We start from the raw sequence: 12,851 nt of genomic DNA, 5'->3' as shown, positions 1-12,851 counted from the left end.
TTTTTAAGATATTGTGGTGACCCACTCCTCTACGCAGTCCAGGTACAATTATTGGTGCGATTCATAAAAGTTCAGGGTTTTTAATATATTGTGGTGACCCACTCCTCTACGCAGTCCAGGTACATTTATTGGTGCGAATCAAACAAGTTGATGGTTTTCTTATTATATATATTGTGGTGACCCACTCCTCTACGCAGTCCAGGTACAATTATTGGTGCGAATCATAAAAGTTCAGGGTTTTTAATATATTGTGGTGACCCACTCCTCTACGCAGTCCAGGTACATTTATTGGTGCGATTCATAAAAGTTCAGGGTTTTTAATATATTGTGGTGACCCACTCCTCTACGCAGTCCAGGTACATTTATTGGTGCGAATCAAACAAGTTGATGGTTTTCTTATTATATATATTGTGGTGACCCACTCCTCTACGCAGTCCAGGTACATTTATTGGTGCGATTCATAAAAGTTCAGGGTTTTTAAGATATTGTGGTGACCCACTCCTCTACGCAGTCCAGGTACAATTATTGGTGCGATTCATAAAAGTTCAGGGTTTTTAATATATTGTGGTGACCCACTCCTCTACGCAGTCCAGGTACATTTATTGGTGCGATTCATAAAAGTTCAGGGTTTTTAATATATTGTGGTGACCCACTCCTCTACGCAGTCCAGGTACATTTATTGGTGCGATTCATAAAAGTTCAGGGTTTTTAATATATTGTGGTGACCCACTCCTCTACGCAGTCCAGGTACATTTATTGGTGCGATTCATAAAAGTTCAGGGTTTTTAATATATTGTGGTGACCCACTCCTCTACGCAGTCCAGGTACAATTATTGGTGCGAATCATAAAAGTTCAGGGTTTTTAAGATATTGTGGTGACCCACTCCTCTACGCAGTCCAGAAAGATACCTTTTTGCAACGTTTTGGACTAATAACTATATTGTGAGGTGTTCAGAATACACTGTAAATTAGTGGAAATGCTTGTTATTGAATGTTATTGAGGTTAATAATAGCCTAGGAGTGAAAATAAGCCCAAAAACTTGATTTTTAAACTTTTTATGTTTTTTTCAAAAAAAATCCGAATCCAATACCTTAAATCCGAACCGAGACCTTTCGTCAAGTGTTTTGCGAGACAAATCTGAACCTCAAAAATAACGAAAATCCGGATCCAAAACACAAAACACGAGACCTCAAAAGTCGCCGGTGCACATCCCTAGTTAGAACAGCCATACAATAACATTTTATGAAGCAAATTAATCTAGCTGCTGCAATCAAAACAGGTATTAGGGGTGCAAGTCTGGTTAGGAGAAGAAAGGAGGGAATAGCAATAGTTAATATGTGATTACTGGAGTGCATAAATTAAAGTATTGGCTTGAGTAATATATCTGTCATAGTGAGCTGGTGAAGTAGAGTTTATTGTCATATTTAAAGAAAATTTTTGATTATCTGCATTGCACACAATAAATCTAATGTGGATCTATGTGATCTGTCCATATACAACAGCAGTGTCATATTCTTGTATGGATATTTCAGGAGGTGCATTCCAAGAGTATGACAATGTTATCTGTCATCAGCACTGTATATCATAAAGAAGGGAAAGTCTCTATAATGGGGGCACCCTGCAGGTCCATAATACTCAATTCAAATGTATAATGTTTTATTTCATTTATTTAAAAATATGTCCAAACTAAATAAAATACTTTTTTGATTGTATATTTACTAGCAAAATGTTTAATAGATAGATAAATAGAATTAGAAAAGTGTATTAAAAAATTGTCAATTCAACAATTTATTAGGCTTCTGTTATTGGGTTAAACTGCTATATTCTATGGTGTCACTGTTGTATTCTTAGAATTAGGTGATGTGTTATTCCTCTTAATTCACTATCTATCTGTGTGATGATACTTTTATTATGGATGTAGCTTTGTTGCTGAGAGTATGTATACTTTCTCTCTGATCGTGTCCCTGTTTGCAGGAATTTTTATGGTTGGTTTAAAATTCCATCACCTCTTCTTATTACCAATTTAACCATTTGGTAGAGCAATTTGATAGCCTCATACAACGTCACTGATATTGAGGATTTGTTAGGACACATTTATTTAGCAATATTCTAGCTGTGGCAGTATTAATTTGACAGTGAAACATTTTAATTTAATGCTGTCTCAATGATTTGTTCCATGAATACATGTAAAAGGTTTGTTGTTAAATTACAATTCAGTAGCCATCATTGATTCGATTTATTAACACAGTGGATATTATTAGTATGTATTTCTAATGTTCTCCCATCAATGCTTTTCCCTCTGTTTCTTCTGTCCTTTTGCTTAATGGATTAGAGATATCTTTCTGCCTACAATTAACACTTGTCAGCAGTACCCCAGTTTATTTCTTGCAGGGTATGTTGGCTGTTTTACATGATAGCGATTATGTTTAATTTATTAATTTGGTAATCACCAAATCTGCACTCATTTTATTGCAGTTTGTAATATCAGACTTATATTTGTAGCGCTGGAGCAGCAAGTTTATTTACTGTCAAAGGAATCCCAGTTCATTTCTCACTAATGCCATGCAGTAGCTGTTCTAGTAACTTGTAGAAGAAAGAACGGAATAGGGCGCCAAATAGTGTAGTGTTTTTAGCAGGGCCTGATTAAGGGTTCTGGCCGCCCTAGGCTAATACGGCCGCAGCGCCCCCCCCCCCCCCCTCCTCCGAATATATAGGTGTATAGGAACACTCCTGAATATGAATGTTCAGGTGTATTCTCCAGCATTCAAATTTAGACAGATTGTGCCATTGTCTCTTACCTGTTCTTGCTCTTCTCTCTTGCAACTTTGTTATCCTCTCGCTGGCTTCTGGAAAGTTGGCGGCCTGTTTTGAAAATGCAAAAATGTATTATAATGCAAACCCTGAATGATTAGGCCCTTTAGTTAAAACAAAAGCTAAAAGTACCCCATTGGACAGGCATATATAAGCAATATCTGAATATTTGTTGTCAATCAAATACAAACCTCTACCAGCCCCATCTCACTAATATTTAGTATTCTAGTGATTGCTGAGACCACCCATGTGACCACCACACAATCATGAGAATCTGCCCCCCAAAGCTGCTGTATTTTTTAAATACCCCCTGCAGCCATTTTCCTTAACCACAACCCCCCCACAGCCATTTTCCTTAACCCCTGCTGCAGCCATTTTCTTTACCTCCCACCCTGCATCCATCCCCCTTGCAGCTATTTTCCTTACCTCCACTCTGCTAGCTAGCTATCCCCCCCCCGTCACATCAAAACTCCCCCAGTCACATATATCAGCCCCCCTCCTCTGCCCTCCTTCATACATATCAACCTCTCTCCCTCCCTATAGATTTTCATGGCAGCCCCTCCCTCCCACCCTATAGATTTGTATGACAGTCCCACTCTCCCTCCCTATACATATGCATGACAGTCCCCCCTCTCCCTCCCTATAGATATGCAGGGTAGTCGTCCCCCCTCCCTATAGATATGCAGGGTAGTTCCCCCCTCTCTATAGATATGCAGTGTAGTTCCCCCCCTCCCTATAGATATGCAGGGTAGTTCCCCCCCCTCCCTATAGATATGCAAGGCAGTTCCCCCCCCCCTCCCTATAGATATGCAGGGCAGTTCCCCCCCCTCCCTATAGATATGCAGGGCAGTTCCCCCCCTCCCTATAGATATGCAGGGCAGTTCCCCCCCTCCCTATAGATATGCAGGGCAGTTCCCCCCCTCCCTATAGATATGCAGGGCAGTTCCCCCCTTCAATTACCTGTAGTTGTGCCAGCGTCGCTCCTCTCCTCAGATCAGCAGATAGGAAGTGAAGACATCCTGCTTCCTGTCTGCTGCACAGCAACAGGCAGCCTGGCGATTGGCTGTGTGTTGCTAACCACTGACCATCATTGCTTTTGATTGTCGAGCCCTCCACCCCCCCCCCCCACGCGGCGACCCCCCCCCCCCCGCGGCGACCCCCCCTCCCCGAAAAAAAAAAAAATACCCACAGGGCAGCGCCCCCCGGGACCCAGCGCCCCAGGCTGCAGCCTGGTCAGCCTAGTGGTTGATCAGGCCCTGGTTTTTAGGATGTACTCTCCAGACAAGATGATAATAATATAAGTGTACCGGATTTATGAAAGATTCAGGCACGTCTGTGTGTCAGAACAGGAATGCCCAATCTTTGCCAAGACTCCGTGATATGTAGTGGGACAGAAGAGAAATAACCAGGGATAGTGTATTATCGTTTTATAATGCAAATGTGCACACCATTCCCCACCAATAGTGTTTAAGCATACCAGATATAAATATAAATTGCGCTTTTTGTATGTAAATTGGATGTTTTTACACTTCTTGATATTACTGGGTACCTCAAGTAAAAGGAAATGCAGGAACCATATGGTGTAGTAATTTTTTGAACAATTTTAAATCACAAAACCATGTAGTTAATGCACTCACAATTTTAAAAATACAAAGAGCTTTATCTGCAATGTTATAGATGTAAACAAATGTGTGCTGGGGTCAGATGACAGAGCACACTAGGTTAGTCCCAACCATTGCTGCCGCACAGATGAACAACCAGGGAGAACATCAAATATGGTCAGTTCCAGATAAAGTGATCGTCTCAAAGCATTTCGTCTGCTACACAGACTGAGTCAGACAGTGCTGTTCCTTGGAGTTTAGAAGTTTTCCAGTGGTAGTGGTGCTGGCACAGTGTTGCTGTATGTCCAGCCTAGAAGAAAAGGACTAAGCGCTCCGCAGCCTGTCGTCACTAGTCACTCACGGAACAGCTGTTACCTTCTATACATACAGGCTGATGCCAGGTCTCCCACACCTTCAGTAATTGAGTGCTAATCAAAGTGGTAAAAGGAGACTGCCAGCGATACCTCCCTGCATTAGGGACAAAGTCCTATGTGCAAAATTGTATAATGTAATCCAGGCGGCGGGTCCACCTATTGCCGCTTTAAAACCGGCAATCTCACAGTTGTCATTGTAAGTGACGTCATTTCTTGATGGAGACATTTTACAAAGTTGCATTTTACTACTGGTAGCAATTAAGCGTGGGGGGAATGTTGGCGGTCAGTTATATGGTAAGTCAATATTTACTGATTGTCGGTCTTATAGTATTCGCAATTTGTACATCGCTGAAACATTTGTTGGGATTGTGAAAGCCAAATTAATGACTACCACCACAACTAAGTACTGTAGAATTCAGTGATAAAATGCTGCCATGTTTAAGGAGACAGCAAAAACAAAAAGAGAAAAAGAGTGAAGAAGTAGGTTAAAGCAGTACATGTGAAAGATTAACTTGTAATGTGTGTAAAATGCAAAAGGACTGGATTGACAATGGAGGTGTGTGAAAGGATAAAGTGATAGTAGATGTGAATGTGAAAAAGAAATTACGATGTGGAAAAAGCTGGTGTGAGAATGTGGGGCAATTCAATTTCATATTGGTAATTAGCTGTGAATAAAAGATTTGATTCTAAAAAACGAACCCTTTGGGGTAGTAGGGCCCTGAACTGGAGACCAGACATCAGACCTTGCAGGGACAGTGGGCAGTGGGCTGTGTTGGAACAGGTTGCCAGTTTATAACTGCAGGATAAGGGAGATGTTACGCAACAGGATCCAGGCCTCTCAGTAGGGACATGATATTATTGCAAAGAGAGCTGCAGGGATGGCCTTATAGCAGCTGTCAGTGGCAATTATTGTGTTTTATTGAAACTTATCAGATTATTCAACCTGATTATCAGGGATAATCTCCTCTGGCTGCTCCCTGTTTAGATATCTATAATATAAATGTCAAGTGGCGTGTGTTAGTCTGTCTGTGTGTGGAAAAAATAAAACCAAGCTGCAGCGCCACCTGCTGGGTGGAGTTATACACTGACCTACTAAATTCTTAGTGTGTGTGGAAAAAAAATTCAGAAAGGGCTGAAATTTGGTATACTAAGATGTTTTTAATTTGTTAATTTAATTTGTTATTTGTTAAAAGTGTTTATAAAGATTTAAAATATATATATATATATTTCTTGAAGGAGAAGTGACAGTTGGGAGTGGTTGGTGGTTGCTGGGGGTGACAGTGGGGAGTGGTTGGTGGTTGAGGCCTGGGCTATGGCCCAAATGCATGACAAGAACCTTTTTAACACCTTAAGTAGCTTGATTTGACTAGAATGCATGAGTATCATGCACGGGTTAACTTGTGTTATCATATATTCCAACAATCATACAATATATTACCTCTATTTTGTCAGGAAACTGCTCCTGAACCCCTTTATCTGATACAAATCGCCCTCTGCGCACACGTGACTTGGAAGCTTACTGTAAGGGAACATACAGGATTCCAGCCCAAATCTCGCACTCACCTCTTACTCTAAGGCTACAGATTTACTGGTCATCATCATCATCTATGTATTTATATAGAGCCACTAATTCCGCAGCACTGCACAGAGAACTCATTCACATCAGTCCCTGCTCCATTGGAGCTTACAATCTAAATCCCCTAACATACACACAGACAGACCAAGAGAGACTAAGGGCAATTTAATGGTAGCCAATTAACCTATCAGTATGTTTTTGGAGTGTGGGAGGAAACCGGAGCACCCGGAGTAAACCCACTCAAACAAGGGGGAAAACATACAAAATCCACACAGATAAGTGCTTGGTCAGGAATCGAACGCATGAGCCCAGTGCTGTAAGGCAGAAGTGCTAAACACTAAGCCGCAGTGCTGCATTTCCCAACACAGACACCCACTTCCACACCTCTCTGCCAACTGCCACCAGCTATGTATAAGGCTGGTGCTCTAGTAGCTAAACAGTTAACCCTTCACACTCTGGGTTCTAAAGAGTTAAACCCAGCCATGTCTCTCTTCTAAACCGGCAATGGTTTTGTTTAGAGCAATAAGGACATGAACTATTACATTTTTAGATTTAATATACAAAAAGTACACTGCTTATAGGATAATAAAAAAACAATAAACAATTGACATAACATACACAAGCAAAACAGTTTAAAATAAAAGGGATTGAATTCAGAGTATAACTTACATGAGATGTATAATCTGTGCCATGGGAAATTGGCTTGGAAGATATACAGCTTAACAATGTGGATTGATTTTCCCAAAAGACTAACACATTGTCCCTTCACAACACAGGTTTTTTAAGCAAAATGAAATGGGATGATCTTCACAGGGGCAATATTGATGCTAATGTGGGGGCAGGAAAGTCCCCTGGGTGCCACTATAGTTTGCTCACAAATATTCTAAAATGTTTGACCTTTAGTAATTCTACACAAATTTAACCCAGAGACATAATTCCCTCTTTAATAAACCAGTCATAATCTCCTGCACACTTAAATACCAAACATGTTAGAAGTAAAACTGACATCACTTTCCCAAAGACATGTGATTATAGCTGATCCCTGGTACCGCTATTAAGTATAATTTACAACCCGGGTGTGGGTTTTGCCCCTCAATATGGAGTGGCACACAGGTTTCCCAAAATATGAAATATGAAGGCATTTCCTTTGAAGTTCATATTTCTATATACCTAAACAAAGAGCCTTAAGGTTTTACCTGGGTCTCCAAGACTATCAACTTGGCCTATGGCTCTCTAATTTACACCTAGAGGTTCTTTTGAGTTTGCAATACCTATTGAAAGGAAGTCAATTAGGAAGTTGAATGCATGATCAAAACAATGGATGTCTAGGATCTGCATATCTTAAGCTGCCTCCTCACAAAGGGTCTTCTAAACCTAATTACCTCCTACTGAGCTAATTGACCAAATGTTTTAAAAAGGAAAATCAGGTTCACTTCCATGTATCAATGCAATATTTTATTTAGGCTCTGACATTTAATATTCTATTTCATCCTATCAGATTTCTGCTCTCATCCTGACACTGATTAATGGCAGTACTGTACTTGTTTTTGATGTGTCTCATTGCTAACCTTGGCCTTTATCAGCATATAGTATAATGACCTGTTGTGTAACTATTCTTGTAGTACTAGAACATCCATGAGATACTAATCATTTTTTTTATATATAATCAATGCAGTCTGTATTCCTCACTTTCAGTGCTTGCCACGTGCATCCTTTGTGCAATAGGGTTCATATTTTCCTGCTGGATTAAACATCCCAATAGTTTATTTCTCATAACATTTTTTTATTGGATTTTTTGCTGCCAACATGCATGACTAAAATTAAATACTGATGAAAATGTTGGACAACACTACAGTATAATATATGTAAGTCTAATTATTAACTACAAAACATATATATAGTCTGAACTCATAATTTTGTAATAGTCTGGGTTTAAATAACACAATGTGTAAATAAAAAAGTGGATTACATGGATTATTTTGATTTAAAGAAACAAATACTCTCATAAAAAAAATCAAAGCATTCCTGGCAATGTCCCTCTGTACAACAGTGATCAGGAGCTCAGGACTAGCCAGTATTCCATAAAATTATGGCTTCACTGCCAGTTGTTTTATATGTCTGCAGTTTAGTTGAAACATCTGGAAAGAAATCGTAAAGTGGGATGTGATCAGTGCTGGCATCAGTTACATGGCACATATAACTCTCTCTCTGCAAAACTTACTATGTAATGAAATGTATTACAACAATTTGTAGCGATTTATGCTTAAGGCATTGATATTTCATGTCAGCTATCTGTGTAGTTTCAGAATAAGTTTCTCCATAGATACCTATTGTTGGCTATGTATTAAAATCCCATTTCACTTTTTATTGCATAAAAAAATCTTTATTGATGCAGTTTATCAACATAAATATTGCAGATAATAGTGGGTCTATAGCAGTAAGGGTTAATTAACTACTTTGCTGGGCTAGCAAAAGCACAATGGAATATTTCATTGTTGGTGAGAACTGAGGTAGATGGATTGGTGTATTAGAGGTAAATTTATCAAGCTGCAGGTTTGAATAAATTAAGTTGTTGGCTATAGCAACCAATCAGTTTCTAGCTGTCATTTTGTAGAATGTACTAAATAAATGATAGCTAGAATCTGATTGGTTGCTATAGGCAACATCTCCACTTTTTCAAACCTGCAGCTTGATAAATTTACCCCTTAGTGCTTTAATTGCCTGAAGAAAGTTGTCTTTGAAACTGTAGTGCGATAATAATTGTAACACAAATGTCCAAGTTACCCTGTCAAAGGCTTTCACTTTGTCCAGAGCATGTGCTAAGGAAGAGATTATATTTTTATTAATATAGTGTCTATTATTCTTCTTGTGTTGCCTAATGCTTTTCAAACAGAAAAAACGAAGGCTAGGTACACACTGAAGAATTTTCCGGCCAACGTGTTATCTCAAAGGATTGTACCTACGACTAACGGCCCAATCAGTTTGACGATTCATGCATACTGTCAGAATCACTAGGTGGAATTGTTGATACCTGCCAGCAGTTGGCGCTACTGAGTACTGAGGCGCGGAGTCTAACACACCCCTGGTTTTCACCAGGAACCCCCGCAAGGAGGTATGGACTTCGCTGCAAGGGACGTGCAGGTCGCGGCCCTCAGTATCAGTCAGCTGGCGAGGTAACAATTGAGGTAGCGGTGAAAGCCCACCAGGATGCAGGATGGAAGAGTAGTCAGCAAGCCGGGTCAAAACCAGAGGAACGGATATAGCCAAATCAGAAGCAGGAGAATGGTCAGGAATCCGGGTCAATACCAAATATCAGTCTAAGCCAGAATCAGGAACCAAGGAGAAGTCAGGAACAAGCCGGGGTCAGAATCCAAATAACAGCAACACAGGAACAAACAAACGCTGGAGCAAGGCTGAAGACCAAATACTCTGGCACTAGACATGTGTCAGAGGCTGCCTTATATACCCTAAGGTGCCTCCTGATAGGGTTGGGGAGATTTTGGCGGCAAGACATGCTGGCTGCAGACAGGTGAGCAGAGATAGCGTCCCGCTGCTAGGCAACAGGACGTGGTTGCTTGGAAGGTGCAGTGAGGAGATGGCGCCTGACACATACACACTGACACAATTTACCTTCAGATTTGTGCTCTTCATCTGGTCCTCTAGTCTTCAGAGAATGATAGCACAATATTAATTCATTCATTATTGTCACATTGTCACACTAACTAAAACCACCTTGTTATAGCTATCCACATTTCCTAACAAATTTCGTTCGGTTTTGTGACCCTGAAACAAAACATTCTGTCTCAGAACGAACAAATTAATTATTCCTTCTACAGCACTCTCTACATTTATTCAACTGGAGATTCATTGCTAGCATCTACTATGTAAACTCTATTAAGATTAGGGGTGTGCACCGGGCACTTTTAGTGTTTTGTGTTTTGGGTTTTGGGTTCTGATTAGCTTGAGGTTTTGGGTTCTGATTTGTTTTGCCAAAACACCTGACGAAAGGTTTTGGTTCTGATTTAGGGTTTTAGGTTCTGATTTATTTTTAAGAAAGCATAAAAAGCGCTAAAATACATTATTTTGGTTTTTTTTACACTCCTACGCTATTATTAATCTCAATAACATTCAATAACAATCATTTCCACTAATTTCCAGTCTATTCTGAACACCTCACAATATTCTTTTTAGTCCAAAACGTTGCACCGAGGTAGCTTTCTGGACTGCGTACCCAATTTGGTACCGGGGCCACAATACCTCCTCCAACTGGTCTCAATTCCACTGCACATATGGCTGCTCCTCCATCCTCTGCAGCATATAGAGGGTGGAGTTCTAGCATGTCAATACCTCTTGTTTTCGATCATGACAGTGCATTTTAATTATTTTTGGATTTGCCCCCAACACTTAATGTAGTTTAATATCTGATACGCATGTATCTGGACTGCGTAGTGGAGTGGCCCCGGTACCCAATTTGGTACCGGGGCCACAAAATATCACCCTCAACAGGTCTGAATTCCACTGCACAGATGGCGGACACCGGATGGACATCTAAAACCAACATAGATGTTAAGACCGCAGTTCCTCTTTTTTGGGACTGCACAAACATTTAACGTAGTAATATAAATGGAAGTTACTATTTTTTTGAACTACAGAAAGAAAGAACGTAGCAGTAAAAATGGCAGTTACTCTTTTTTGGAACTACAGAAAGAAAGAACGTAGTAATAAAAATGGCAGTTCCTCTTTTTTGTAACTACAAAAATAAAGAATGTAGTAATAGAAATGGCAGTTCCTCTTTTTTTGAACTACTGAAAGAAAGAAAGTAGTAATAGAATCGTCAGTTACTCCTTTTTGGAACTACAAAAACAAAGAACGTAGTAATAGAAATGGCAGTTCCTCTTTTTTTGAACTTAACAAGAATTATATAATTTTGTTTATTCAGAAATGATGAGTCTCTCTATTAGAGTGTAATGCCCCTTAAAACTCCTTTAAATAAAATAGTACGTATTCTAGGAGACCCTGTTTATACATTTAACTTGGTTCTGCAAAAATATGCATGATGATCACTGGACAGAGATCTGTAATAGAGCAGTGATTAAAGTGCCCTGATTAAAGGTCATGTAAGATCTTAAAGCACTCACAATTATATAGAGACTGTATTCTCATTAAAGAAGCTGCCTAACGTGTCTAAAAGTTGGCACTTATATAGCGCTTGCTTCACTGGGTGATGTGAGCGAGCGGAGTGTGTTAATATGGAGAGACCCTATCTAAACATTAATATGATAGAACAAATTGCAGCGCTGTATACGCTGTGTGTAGGTAAGGTAGGGATCTCAAATACCATGACACTCTGTTTAGCCTAATCCCTAACAATGTAATATCACGGAAAGCCTATTTGCTTATCAAGGGCAATGCCTAGCTTCTGCTAAATCAGACAGAATATGCAGCGCACATCTAACACCAACATAGCTGTGTCGGTGACATGGCCTGCAGGAATATCTCTGATGGAGATAGAACTAAGCCCCAAAGAGCACATAATGCCAAAAAAAGAGTTGCAAGATGGAATTGTCCTTGGGCCCTCCCACCCACCCTGATGTTGCTGAAATAGGACATGCACACTTTAACAAACCAATGATTTCAGCGACAGGGCCTACCAAACTACTGTGGCTGAAATGATTGGTTTGTTTGGGCCCCCACACAAAAAAAGCTATTCATCTCTCCCTGTACAAACTAAACTGGCTCTACTGAGGCAAGATGTCATCCTCATCCTCATCCTCTGATTCCTGGCCCCCTTCAGTGTGTACTTCCTCATCCTCACACATTATCAATTCGTCCCCGCTGGACTCCACAACCACAGGTCCCTCTGTATTATATGGAGGGCAGTGCTGTACTTGATTGAGGAATTGATAATTCATTTTTATGAACATTATTTTTTCAACGTTCTGAGGAAGCAACATCCTTCGCCGCTCACTGACCAGGTTCCCCACTGCACTAAAAACTCTTTCCGAGTACACACTGGAGGGGGGACAACTCAGGTAAAATAGAGCCAATTTGTACAGGGGCTTCCAAACTGCCTTTTTTTCCTGCCAGTAACAATATGGACTGTCTGACATGTCTATTTGGATGGTGTCAGCAAAATAATCCTCCACCATTTTTTCAATTGTGACAGCATCCAATGCAGCGACAGTAGACATGCCTGCAATGGTTGGCAGGTCCTTCAGTCCGGACCAGATGTTCTCAGCATCCCGGCCAGCGGGTCTTTTAGGAAAACTGAGCTTTTTCCTCGCAGCCTTAGGTGTGTAAGAAAATGAAGGTGGAGCTGTTGGCATGTCACGGTCCTCTTCAGAGGACAATTTCCTGACCAGCAGGTCTTTGCACCTCTGTAGACGTGTGTCCGCTGGAAACAGAGACACAATATACGCTTTAAACTAGGGATGAGCGCACTCGGATTTATGAAATCCGAGCCCACCCGAACGTTGCGGATCCGAGTC

This window comes from Mixophyes fleayi, chromosome 5 (assembly GCF_038048845.1).
Source record: "Mixophyes fleayi isolate aMixFle1 chromosome 5, aMixFle1.hap1, whole genome shotgun sequence".
Lineage (NCBI taxonomy): Eukaryota > Metazoa > Chordata > Amphibia > Anura > Limnodynastidae > Mixophyes > Mixophyes fleayi.
The sequence above is the reverse complement of the archived record's forward strand: the minus strand, read 5'-3'. Positions refer to the sequence as shown.